At 54.6% G+C, this 9,391-nt stretch overlaps 1 long non-coding RNA gene across 1 annotated transcript; it reads left to right on the plus strand.

The window, feature by feature from the left end:
- Positions 1-503: 503 nt before the first annotated feature.
- Positions 504-6,587, plus strand: LOC116542255. The gene is made up of 2 exons (XR_004265138.1): positions 504-971; positions 5,797-6,587. It is a non-coding gene; the product is annotated as an uncharacterized LOC116542255 (long non-coding RNA).
- The last annotated feature ends 2,804 nt before the right edge of the window (positions 6,588-9,391 follow it).

Here is a 9,391-nt window from a genome sequence, read left to right on the forward strand (position 1 = left end):
CACGAATTTGGGGCTTATTTCCAGACAGTGCCCTGTTCTATAATAGGATCTCTGACCAGATGAACGGAGCTCTGAGAGCAGCAGACAGGCAGGAGCGCTCAGCCATGGGGGGTCTCATCTGTGTTGGAGAAACAGGACCCAGAACCACAGCAGACAGATGGCTGCTGCTGGGAGGAACCTCACAGGCCACAAGACAATCCCTTTGCTCAGGGCAGGGCAGCTGAGCTCACTTCCCCAAGGCCACCCAGGAGAGACCAGGAGAGCCGGGGCAGAGGTCAGCCTTCAGCTACTATGAATAATTTCATTTAAAATACCAAGTGGTCTTCAAAATCCACACCCTTTCTAAGTCAACAAAAATCAAGTGAGATTCACAAGTGGTGTCTGGAGCTGCTTTCTCCACATTCCATGAGGAATTTTTGATATTTGCGAGGCTTCCTTCCAGGGAGACAAAAGTGAATTAAGTATTGTCCCAGCTTTTAAGGAACTCATCATGATGAGATAAGATTTAAGAGAAACTGACTAAAATGCAATCTTAATTCCAGAAAGTTCATGAACAATAATAGGATGAAGAAGACAAAATTATTAACAACGAACGTAAGAAAGATGTATGCGCAGTGTTCCCCGGAAACAGGTCAGCCTGCGGCGTCACGGAGCATGCGCCTGACTCTCGGTTTATCTTACTTGGAACAAGGTCCACAGACAAGGACAGCTGTGTCCTCCTTCTCCCGGTCCCATGAGAGGGCGTCTCCTATTTTTAGTTCCAGAGCCTACTTCTTAAGCCATCCATAAAAGGAGCTAGGGAAGTATGTCTGTGATTGATAAGGGACTGAAGTCCGTGTTTACAGAGGGTTTTTCCCACCTAAGGAAGAGTTATGAGGGCTCTGCTGCTCTCTTCCTGTAGCTGGGGAAGGACTGAGAGCAGAGGGCCTGTGTGGACCTAAGGATCAGCACTTGAGCTGGCATGGAAACAGGTAGGTCGTTTTGTTTTGTTTTTGAACTGAGTCTTGCTCTGTCTCCCAGGCTGGAGTGTAATGCTGGGATCTCAGCTCACTGCAACCTCCACCTCCCAGGTTCAAGTGATTCCCCTGCCTCAGCTTCCCGAGTAGCTAGGATTACAAGCAACCACCACCACGCCCCACTAGTTTATATATTTTTAGTAGAGATGGGGTTTCACCATGTTGGCAAGGCTGGTCTCGAACTCCTGTCCTCAGGTAATCAACCCACCTTGGACTCCCAAAGTGCTGGGGTTACAGGTGTGAGCCCCTGCGCCTGGCAGAAACAAGCAGTTTTTAATGCAACATTTTCCCCTAAATTTTACTGTCATGTCTTTATCGATAATGTCTTCACATATTTCAAACTTCAAAGAATGCAAAGAACATATTCGTAAAAATCCCCATCCATCTAGTTCCCCTCCCAGGAGACAAGAATATTGTGTCTCTTGTGCATCCGTGATAGAAGAATCACTGATAAAAGAATCTCCGCGACAAAAGAAACTTCTCACAGGTAAGGAGTTGTTCGTGCGTGGAACGGGCCGAGGCGGTGGTAACGCGGACTTCATTGCTGAGGGGTTAAGGCCCACTTGCAGGGCTGACGTTGAGGGCATCAGATGAAAGCACACAGCCGTACCTCGACGTCCCTCCAGCCCTGAGATGCCACGGCGTGATTCCCTTCCCCTGCTGTGAATGGTGAGCGGCGGAAACTCAGAGCCACGTGGCGCTGCTCTCCCGAACCCCCGCACCTCTTTCACCCCTAACCCACATGGTCGGTGCAGGCAGGGGCAGTGGCGTGCCACCAGCAGAGGCTCCTCTCCCGCTCAGCACAGCTTTGCTTCCTGGAAGCTCTCTGGTGCTCTGCACAGTGACCCTTGTCCCCTCCGCAGTTTCACCGCAGCTCTTCACCCAGCGTCTCTGCAGCGGCCCCACCTCCCTGTTCTCCTGTGGTCTCCGCAGAGTTTCTGCTCCTCCCTTTCTGTTCCTCAGACCCTTGGTCTTGTCACATGCAGCGGACTTTCTGTATCCTCCCGACCTGGCTTCCTGAACCCCAGCAGGCAGCGTCCTCACATTGTCTCTGGGTGATCCATCTGGCAGGTCTCTGAAATTCCACCGGAGGTGGAAGTCCAGAAATCAAGGATATCGACCCAGGAGATGCTGTGATTGGCCAGCCCAGCTTGTTCAGATCAGAATCAGCCTTTACAACACTATTGAAAATGGCCTCATAAACTAATAAAACCACAGTCTCTTACTAAGAGAGGTTCAGAAGCTATTTTCCATATGGTTTCATTTGAAATTAAAATTTTTAGCACCAACATTTCTACACTGTGGTCAGCAATTAAACAGTTCACAAAAGACAGCACAGCCCTCGCCTCTGTCAGCCGGAGGCTGCCTCACCTTCTCCCCGTCCAGCCCACCACATGCCCCTGTGAGGATCCAGCCTGGTCCTCAGAGTGATAGGCACACAGACCCAAGGGCTCTTCAATGCAACTCCACGGAGGTGGTGCTGAGGTTGGCTCTTTTGCAGAGACGGAGACCCCATGGCACTGAGGTGGGTGTTGTCGTCTTAGCCGAGCAGGCCTCGAGCAGCAGGGCCAGGATCTCATGTCCCCACAGCGTCCTGCCACTGCTTCAGACTCCCGGTGAGTGAGCGTTCAGGGCACTGGCCCATCGGTGGTCACAGCCCAGCTATTTCAAAGGAGGACAGACTATAGGTGTCTGCATAGGGTACAAATTGCAGATCAATATAAACGCCAACAAGATCAGGGTCTTAGAAGAGAAGATTCTGACATCAGACTTCCTGGTTTGGATCTGACTCTGCCAGCTGTGCAAGCCACCGCCACTTCCTTCCTCCCTCTATGCCTCAGTTTCCTCAGCCATCGCATGGGGTGAACATTACCTGCCCCGCAGTGTGGTGAGTACCCAGCGAGGCAGTGTGTGTTTTGCCTGGGGCAGTGCCTGGCACGCGGTCCGAGTTCCATGATGTCTGCTGTGGTTCCTGCCGACCTCGCTTGCTCATGTGCTTTGGGTCCATTGGGCTTCTATTTTCTGGGCCCAGAAGGAGGAACTTACTACAACCACAGACACGCAGGCCGGGGAGAGCCAGGCCAGCCCTGCGTGGACCCAGCCATTCCAATCGGCTTGTCATGGTAAAGTTTCTGACGGAGGTGAACAGTTGAAATTAGTTCATTTAATTTAAGTTCATCCATAAACAGCATGAATAATGAATTAAGGCTCTGGAGAAGTTGAAATATAAGGCAGTAGCAGAAAAATGCAATTCAACCCAGAAACCAACCAGCTAATCACCTGATGGAAAAAACCCACATGAAGAGTCCACAGGGGGAAGGCATCGAGGCAGCAGCAGGATTTCCAGGGCTGTGAAGGACGTGTGGAAACGAGGGGAGGTCTTGTGTGCTCTGAGCGTCATCGTGGGCAGAGCCTGCAAGATCGTGACTGTGGATGGTGGCCACTGCCACCCTATCACTGCATGGGCACAATCTCACATTCACTCATTCCCTCATTCACTCATTCCCTCATTCACACATTCAGTCATTCATGGATTCCTTCATTCACACATCCACTCATTCGCACGTTCATTCATTTCCTCATTCATGCATTCACTCATTCTGTCCGCAGCTCTTCATCCCATCCCTGCTGGGCGCCAGGCCTCATGCCAAGACTGCCTCTCCCTCGCGGAGCTTCAGTGTCAAACTCCAGTCCACGTGGCTGCTCCAGGTCACAGCAAACAACTCCTGTTATGCTTGAAGGAATCTTAAACATGCAATTTAAGCAGAAACTTGATGTATTTATTTCTGTGGTACCTGAGTGGGTAGAGTAGAAAGGAGAACTTCTACTAGAATTTTCTAGAAAGAGAATGATCTTAAGTTTGACAAAACACTTAAACAGACCCTTAGTTACACAGAAGAAAAGTGTTAGGCTTGGAAAAGAGAGGTTTAGATAATAAAAAGAGAAATATGTATATACGTGTGTGTGTGTGTGTGTGTGTGTGTGTGTGATTTAGATGAGCAATTTATATATACAGGTCTATGTGATGTATATGCATCTGTCTGTGTGTGGATGGTGGATGGAAGAGAGAGAAATGTCAGTAGGAACCCCCAGGATGGCGTGCCCATGTTAAAGGTACTCGCAGGGCAGGGACAGTGCCGGCCACAGCAGTGATGTGCGCTCTCCAGCTGCTAGCCTTTCCACATCCTTGCTTCACTTCTCCCTTGTCTCTGGCAGAGCCTGCTGTGCACAGCCGTGTGCACTGGTGGTTCCAGGCACGATGGTGTGGTGGGGGCTGTCCATGCTGGGTGCTCCACAGTGTGGGGTGGTTCTGGGCGGGATGGTGTGGTGGGGGCTGTCCATGCTGGGTGCTCCACAGTGTGGGGTGGTTCTGGGTGGGATGGTGTGATGAGGGCTGCCCATGCTGGGTGCTCCACGGTGTGGGGCGAGGACAGCTACCCAGAGAGACAGCCCCCACCCCTGCAGGGAGGGCGGAGGGAAAATGCACCCAAAGGACGCAGGGCTGCATGTGCCGAGCTGGGGAGGGAGGATCGGGCACAGAAACCCTGGGGAGGGCACTGCACAGCTGTGGCCTCACCAGGGACTTGGTTCTCTGTGAGACACTCAAAGAAGAGGCAGCATGGAAGGACGGCCTGAGCTGGGTGCAGAATCATGTACGTGCCCTCTGCACACAGTTTCAACTAGTGAGTGCCCCTGAGGTAGAGTCGTCCCAGCGGGCAAGCTCTGCACCCTCAGGTCTCCATGCCCTTCAATCTCTTCTCATCCAAGGTCAACTGAGGCACAGAACCCCCCGCCAGAGACAGTGTGCAGCATAGCAGGTGCTCAGCAGGGTGGGGCAGACGGCGGATCTGCTTGGCTGAAATGCAGCAGACGTGTGGGCACTTATGCCGGGCCAGGCGACAGGGAGCCTGTTTCTATGCCTGCAGAGCCAGCTGGATTAGTCTGTTTTCATGCTGCAGATAAAGACATACCCGAGACTGGGAAGAAAAAAAGCTTTAATGGACTTACAGTTCCACATGGATGGGGAGGCCTCACAATCATGGCAGAAGGCAGCGAGGCGCAAGTCGCGTCTTACAGGGATGGCAGCCGGCAATGAGAGTTTGCGCAGGAGAACTCCTCTTTATAAAAACAACAGATCTCATGAATCTTATTCACCACCATGAGAACAGCATAAGAAAGACCAGCCCCTCATCATTCAATTACCTCCCACTGGATCCCTCCCACGACACGTGGGAATTCTGGGAATTACAATGCAAGATGAGATTTGGGTGGAGACACAGCCAAACCATATCACCAGCCAAGAGGGTTGGAGGATAAGGGGAGGGGTCCTAGACTGTGCCCAGCCAGTTCTCAAGCAGGCCAAGACCAGCAGGACCACCCCCTGCCCTCATCTGGCTGCAGGTGCACAGCAGCCCAGCTGTGGCTGGAGGTCCTGGTGTCTGGGGATTCCTGGGGGTGGTCAGTAATTCCATGAGTTCCCAGCTGAGGCTCCATGCCTGCCTTCTGCTGCTTGTCTCGCCTGCCAAGGAGACCCAGCTACTCACTCTGGTCCAGGAGCTGCCAGCACACATGGCCATGGCGCCCTGGAAACCTGCTCATGCCGTGCTGTGCCGGGAGGCACACCCTGAGCAGGAAGCGAAAGCTGCCCATTAACCCTTGGTCATGTTGATAAATACTGAAATTGATGGGTTGAAATGTTGAAATGATACTCTGGATGTGGTAGGTTAAATAAAATACATTATTGAAATGAGCTGTATCTCTTTCCCTTTACTTTTTTAAGGTGGCTCCTGGACGTGTCAACTCACGAAAGCATCACATTTCTGTGGAGCAGCGCTGCTGCCAGCTGCGTCTCATCAGTCTCTGACCTCCCACACCCTCCTAGCTCAGGGTGAGCACCGAAGGGCTGAAGGAAGCCTCATCCGATGGACAGGAGCCTGGTCTGGAGTTCATCAGGAAGGAAGGAAGTCTGGTCCTCCCTACCTCTCCCCATGGTCAGCAGCCTCTGAGCAGGAGTGGGCGGGACCTGGCCAGCAGCCCCATCACTTTAATCCGTGAAACCTGACCTTCCCTGTGCTCCTGGGCTCCCAGGCGGCTGTGCGGCCACCCGACCTCCCCAGCTCCTCCTGAGTGGGTGCGTGGCCAGCCCTTGCCAGCGAGGACACGGCTTTCTAATGGCTGGAAAGTGCAGCCATGACAAGGGAGCGGCCAGCCAGAAGGGAGCGATGACCACCCGGCTGGCCCTGGAATTGCTGGAGCCACCAGAAAGGCCACCCACAAAGCAAGCTCCAAGGAAACACCACCGGAGGGGGGTCTCAACCAGAAACGGGATTGCGAAAGGGTCTGGAGGGAAGAGATAACAGGGTTGAGAAGGAGCTGCTGGTCCTGGCATGAGCCCGTGTGGCGGCCACAGGAGGCCACATGCCTGGGTTAGCCTCAGCATGCCACCACCACGACCTCTTTACTCCATCTGCAATCAAACAGGTCCCACCTAAGACAGCTGCTCTACAAATCTGGAGGCCGGGGCAGGGAGAAGGCAGATAAACCAATAAAAAACACATTTTTTTCCTCATAGAAAATGTGTCCAAGGTCACAGGACAAAAGTTGCTCATAGCTTTCAATTCACTCCAGGCTGCCCCTCAAAGCCAAAATGGACAAAGAGGAATAAAATTCCCCTTCCTGGTCCTTCCCTGGTCTGCTGGGCCCCACTCCCCATCAGCTAGGGGAGCCGACCGTGTGCCGAGAGCAGCTGGCCCTGGTGGCTCCCTCTGCCCAGATGCCAGTGCCGCAGGAATGCAGCCCCTCAGCAGGAGCAAGTATGGGGCCATGGGCATGGACGAGGGCCAGCCGAGGGGAGATCAGCGTGGGCTGGGTCTGTCTTCAGTTTCGGGCTGAGGCCGTCTACGTGGAGGGATGGGGCTTTGTATGTGGAGGGCTGAGGCCATCTATGTGGAGGACTGAGGCCGTCTACGTGGAGGGCTGGGGCCGTCTACCTGGAGGGCTGGGGCCGTGTACGTGGAGGACTGAGGCCGTCTACCTGGAGGGCTGGGGCCGTCTACCTGGAGGACTGGGGCCGCCTATGTGGAGGACTGAGGCCGTCTACCTGGAGGGCTGGGGCCGTCTACGTGGAGGGCTGGGGCCATCTACCTGGAGGGCTGGGGCCGTGTATGTGGAGGGCTGGGGCTGTGTATGTGGAGGACTGAGGCCGTCTACGTGGAGGGCTGGGGCCATCTACCTGGAGGGCTGGGGCCGTCTATGTGGAGGGCCGGGGCGCCTGCTGCCGCCTGCACGTGCAAGCTCTTTCGCTTCAGCAGCCCAGAGGATGGAGCCCCATGGCCTTTGGGAGACCCTGTTAGAGGTCTCATGGACAGAGAGAGGAGGACAGCCCAGGCTGAACAGCCTGACCCAGACACAGGTCCGTCACCAGCCCGTAGGGGACAGGATGGAAGTCAGTCAGTGGGGCAGCTGACCAGACAGAGCTGGTGGAGGCTGCCGCGTGGTCCCTAGGAGGGGCAAGAGGGCTGAGCCGGGCGCGTCCAGCCAGATCCGTGGTGGGACACAGCTGTCCCAGGAAGGGCTGAGGCCTGTGGCCAGCAGCTCTCTGCAGCCCAGGCCGTGGCTGGAGAGACTGTCGTGGATGGATGGCTGGAGGCCAACAGTCTTCCCTGAAGCCAGGAGAACGAGCCGTTATTCCTGACCTCAGCACACAGGGTTTCATTGTTCTCACAAGAAATCACTGTTTGCGGAATCACATGCCCAAATTCTAATCCTCCAAGGAGGTTCAGGGCACCCGGGAAGCCATGGGGATGCCCTGGCAGCCGAGGGCTCGAGGGTCAAGAGCGTGAGCCCGGGTGGGTAACAGCGAGACACAGCTGCACACGGTGGGAGAGTGCCGAGGTCCAGCCGAGGTCCTGCCAGGCTGTGCAAGAGGAGATGCAGGAGCACTGACCCAAGAGAGCATTCTAAACCAGACGACAGGCCGCCAAACCCGAGCAGCAGGCTCTCCTGATGAGGGGCCGGATGCTAGGTATCTTCGGCTCTGCAGGCCTCGGCGTCTCCGTGACCACCGCCCAGCTTGCTGTTGTAAAGTGAAAGCAGCCGGGACACACAGAGGATGAGCATGGCTGCCACCGTGAACCTTCATTTACAGAAGCAGGCTGGATTCAGCACGGGCAGAAGTGTGCCATCATGCCCTAGAGCAGCGCAGGGGACAGCGGTTTATGGACTCTGGTTAACGGCCGTATTCTCTCTCAGTGGCCTGTCTTTGGGCCAGACCGGACTTACTGTTTGTTTGTTTGAGATGGAGTCTCTCTCTGTCACCTAGGCTGGAGTGCAGTGGCAAAATCTCAGCTCACTGCAGCCTCCACCTCCCAGGTTCAAGTAATTCTCCTGCCTCAGCCTCCCAAGTAGCTGGGATTACAGGTGCCCACCACCATGCCTGGCTAATTTTTGTATTTTTAGTTTCACCATGTTGGTCAGGTTGGCCTCGAACTCTTGAGTTCAGGTGATCCTCCCACCTTGGCCTCCCAAAGTGCTGAAATTACAGGTGTGAGCCACCGAGCCCAGCCCAGATTTATTTTGAATGAGGGTTGTCAGATGTCAGTGTTTAGCTGAGCTCTGCCTCCTTACCATTGCTTGTGCGAACACACACACACACAAACACACACACACACAGAATCCCACCAAGGGTTCACTACCGTCCTTACTCAAGTATCTTTGGCCCCAGCCATGCTGAGTCTTGTGGAGACGTTACCTGCCATACCGTTTTGGGCATAGGAGACATACAGGAGATGTAGTGGGAACTCCCCCGCGAGGGCCACTGCGCTGCCAGTCCCAGCTCCCTGAAGGAGTAAAGGAAATGGTGAGTGCGAAGCTGGAGCTGGGATTGAGTCCTTGGTGCGGAGAGGAACAGAGCTCTGCGGCCGCCGTGTCCTTTGCGTGCGCGTGGCCCAGGCGCCCAGGGTGCAAGGGTTGAAGGTAAAAACTGATGGGTTGGAGTGTTGCAATAATAGTTTGGATGTATTAGGGGTGAAATAAAACGCATCATCGAAATGAATTTGATGTGCTTCCTTGTACTTTCCTAAGGTGGCTTCTGAAGAACATGAACTCACAGCACCGCCTTTCTCTCGGGGAGCCACCGGCCACGGGTGTGGCCTCTTTGGGAAGGGACTCGTGGCCTAGGCTGACTTGGGCCTTCAGTGATGGCGTTGCACTGGGCAGGGTCCCGGAAGGGCCGGCTCGTCAGAAGAGGCTCCAGGCTGCTGAGCAGCAACAGCAGACAGCTCGCCTCCAGCGGAGTGAAGTGGACTTGGATGCTCACTGGCCGTCTGGGAGCCAGCGTCCCCGTGTTGTGAAGTGGACTTGGTTGCTCACTGGCC

Source organism: Sapajus apella, unplaced genomic scaffold (genome assembly GCF_009761245.1).
Source record: "Sapajus apella isolate SASKATOON/1434 unplaced genomic scaffold, GSC_monkey_1.0 scaffold165, whole genome shotgun sequence".
NCBI lineage: Eukaryota > Metazoa > Chordata > Mammalia > Primates > Cebidae > Sapajus > Sapajus apella.